General features: G+C 38.9%; 1 pseudogene; it reads right to left on the minus strand.

Annotated features, from left to right (window-relative positions):
- Positions 1-1,831: 1,831 nt before the first annotated feature.
- On the minus strand, positions 1,832-1,972 carry LOC115031849 (annotated as a pseudogene).
- Positions 1,973-4,219: the final 2,247 nt, after the last annotated feature.

Genomic DNA, 4,219 nt, shown 5'->3' on the forward strand with positions numbered 1-4,219 from the left:
AAACACACACACACACACACAAAGAAAAGAAAATCCCTGTTTCTTACAATGAGTACATTTTCATATTCCATCCAGTCTTATGGGTGGGGAGAAAGAGCAACTTCTTTGTTTTAACCAAGCCTATTAAAAACTTAGCGTCATAGGGAGAGTTGACAGAACTACACTTTCTATCACCATGTGTTTAGATATTTCATGTCCCAGATTGGTTCCATACTTGCATTTGGCCAATCATTATGGATCTTCATAATTTAGCAATTCTGAAGAAACATATGTGTGTCCTTTATCAAACAAATTCTAGGAATAAATTAATTCAATCTCCCTAATTAATTATATCTGTACAAGAATATTAAAATGCAAAAGGCCCAGCACAGTATTTATGATTTAATAGAATTTAGAAAATCCATGGGTGTAACAACCTCCAAAGAGATGCTCAAATCAGATTTACAAAGTGGCATTTTCTACTAGGTCTGGGGTTTCAGTGTGAGATAGCTAACAGCACTTTCCATACAGAGTTCTTTAACTCGTTTGTGAGGCAGGTTAATGATAACACTTTGCACTCTGTCCTTTTCCCTCTGGTAGGAATTTTAGTTAGTAATTTGCTAAGTGCCCAGAAGAGTTGCTAGTGAAGGCAAGGAATGCATTCAAGCAAGATTCTAGATTCTAGGCTTTGTCTTTGACGGTTTCTGACAACTTATAAGTGGGCTTGATGCTGCGTCTCTCCTTTGAGGCTGTTAAAGAGAAGCAGTTGTGGATGTTTGATGAATTCGTGTTACTGTGACTTCCTTTCTCCCAAATGTGTTGTACAGTCATGCAGTCAACAGTAAAATGTATAAGTGCACATAAACGATCCCTGTGTTGTGAAAATTGCAGAGAAAAAGACAAGCAATTATGCCAGGGAGTACATTAGGCAATGCTGTTTCACTTAGTTCCAGAGCCTCGGCTTTATTCTGTGTGTTGAACTCAATTTCCATATTACTCAGAAGACATTGATCATTACTAGCCTAAGTAAATATTCGTTTTGATTGTCTCAGCAGGCAGTCTTCATGGTCATATTTTAACTCCTCCTGCAGGCAAAAGGGAAATTGATAGATATTTTGGCTGGTCTCTGCCATTATAAGACAGACCCAGCCAGGTGTGGAATAATAATAGCATATGGGAAAAGGCTTTGTAAATACGAAATTGCGTGGCAGACGTAACAAAATGGGTTCATCATCTCTTACCAGCCAAGAAATATGTAGAGAAAGAGATGCTAAACTTCTCCCAGGAGTGAGCACAACGAAGTTCAGAGGATAGTAGCTACAACTATAAACCCATGGCTACCCAAAAGCTTACCAATGACCTGAGCAGAGAAGGATGCTTGGTTTCTCTCACTGGTAATCCAAACATAAAATAATTACTTAATTGATTTAGCATTGTCATCTTTCTCTATCTCTATAGACTCTCAGCCTTCTTTCTATAACTTCTGCCCTCTTCCCCTTTCTTTTGCTCCATTTCAATGAAGGCTATTTATAACATAAGAACACAGAGACTTTCCTACATTTTTTTTTTATTTTCTTCAGTCTAATGTTCAGCCTTAATTCTCTTCTAGTATACCTACCTACTCCTTTATACGTTATACACTATCTAAGCTATCCAGAACATTCAGACATTTTCCAGATTGCTGCTTTGTCTTTGAACATACCATTTTCTAAATCTCTTTAAGTTTATTTCTCTGACTTGAAAATTTTCCATCTTTAATTGTACCCCCTCCAAGTTTCTGCTAAGATATACAGAATAGGTTGTCATGGATAACTTTTTAAATTATGTATAGCAACAAACCTGTAACTTTTTAAAAAAGAAATGTAAAAGTTAGTTGGCAGATAAGAACCCAGTATCTTTTGCTTTTCCATCTCGAAAACATGTGTTTCATTAAGCAGGGCCTATTCCATCCTTGTCAAGGGGAGTGCTAACCTTCTCTCCTTTCATACAACACAACATTCAGTTCTTATCACTATTGTTCTGTAGTATAGCTTGAGGTCAGGAATGGTGATTCCAACAGCTGTTCTATTATTGGTAAGAATTGTTTTCGCTATTCTGTCTTTTTTTGCCATTCCAGATGAATTTGAGAATTGCTCTTTCCATGTCCTTGAAAAATTGTATCGGGATTTTGATTGGGATTGCATTTAATCTACAAATTGCCTTTGGTAGGATGGCCATTTTAAGTATGTTAATTCTGCCAATCGATGAGCATGGGAGATCTCTCCATTTTCTGTGATCTTCAATTTCTTTTTTGAGAGACTTGAAGTTATTGTCAGAAAGATCTTTCACTTGTTTTGTTAGAGTTACCCCAAAATATTTTATATTATTTGTGGCTATTGTAAAGGGAGTTATTTCCCTAATTTCTTTCTCATCCTGTTTATTATTTGTATAAAGAAAAGCTATTGATTTATTTAAGTTAATTTTATATTTGGCCACTTTGCTGAAGTTGTTTATCAGCTGGAGTTCTCTGGTAGAATTTTTGGGGTTGCTTATGTATGCTATCATACCATCTCCAAATAGTGATAGCTTTATTTTTTTCTTTACCAATTTGTATCCCCTTGATCTTTTTTGTTGTCTTATTCTTCTATCTCACACTTCTAGTAAAATATTAAGTAGATATGGGGAGAGTGAGCATTTTTGTTACCAATTTCAAAGGAATTGCTTCATGTATGTCTCCATTTAATTTGATATTAGCTGGTGGTTTGCAGTAAATTGCTTCTATTATGTTTAGGTATGTGCCTTGAATTCCTGATCTCTCCAATACTTTTGACATGAAGGGGTGTCTAGAAAATATCATCATGAGTGAGGTAACTCAGATCCAAAAGGTATGTACTCACTAATAAGTGAATATTAGCCAAAAAAAAAAAAAGAATAACCAAGATACAGTCTACAGAACTCAAAATGTCATGAAGCTGAATTGCCCAAGTGAGGATACCTCAGTGGCACTTGGGAGAGAGAAGAAAACAATCACAAGTGGGGAGGGAGGGAGGGACCTGGGAGGGAAAGTCGATGCGGGGGGGGGGGGGGNGAGGGGGGGGAAGNGGGGACCCTGATCTGGTATTGGGTAAGGGAAAAGGACTGAATCTCTGAGGACCAGCAGAAAGAATGTAAAACAGAAATAGGGGGTTGGATGGACCCTCCAGAATGCACCAGAGACCTGGGAGGTGAGAGACTCTTCAGACTCAAAGGGAGGGATTTTGGACAAAATTCCCAACACTAGGGAAAGGGAACTTATAGAGCCCACTTCCAGCAGGAAGACAGGACATCAAGTGAGGGAAGGGGGTGCCATCCCACAGAAACATCTCTGCTATAATTGTTCCTGTCTGAAAGAATTACAGGAATGGAAATGGAGAAGAGGAAAAGAAGAAAAGAAAGGTCCAGTCACAAGCCAAAAAGTGGGACTCAAGGGGAGGTCCCAAGGCCTGACAATATTACTGGGGCTCTGGAGCACTCACAAAAGGGATCTATCATGACTGCCCTCCAAAGGACCCAACAAGCAGCTGGAAAAGTCAGATGGCAGATATTTGTACCCAACCAATGGAAAGAAGCAGCTTACCCCTGTTGTTGAATTAGGGAAGGCTGAAAGAAGCTGATAAGTAGGGCAATCCTGTAAGAGGACCAGCAGTCTCAATTAATCTGGATCTCTGTGATATCTCAAATACTGAACCACCAAACAGGCAGCAAACACCAGCTGATATGAGGCCCCCAACATACATACAGTAGAGGACTGCCAGGTCTGTGTTCATTCAGACATGATGCACCTAACCCTCAAGAGACTGGAGACCCCAGGAAGTTTAGAGGTCAGGTGGGTTGGGGGGTGGGGACTTCCACATGGAGACAAGGTCTGTGGGGAGTAGGTATGGGATGTGGAACAATAGGAGGGTGGTTGGGGGGAAGATAAAATATGAACTGTAAAAGAAAAAAGCCAGAAAAAAAAAGAAAAAGAAAAAAATTAATTAGTAAATGCATGGATTTAACTTTTGTAGAAAGTTTAAAGCAGAAGAAATACAAGAGCCATTTCTTCTACCTTCTTGTTTCTTTTTTTTAAATATTTTTTTTATTACGTATTTTCCTCAATTACATTTCCATGCTATCCCAAAAGTTCCCCATACCCTCCCCCCACTTCCCTACCCATCCATTCCCATTTTTTGGCCCTGGCGTTCCCCTGTACTGGGGCATATAAAGTTTGCATGTCCAATGG

Source organism: Mus caroli, chromosome 8, assembly GCF_900094665.2.
Source record: "Mus caroli chromosome 8, CAROLI_EIJ_v1.1, whole genome shotgun sequence".
In the NCBI taxonomy this organism is placed as follows: Eukaryota; Metazoa; Chordata; class Mammalia; order Rodentia; family Muridae; genus Mus; species Mus caroli.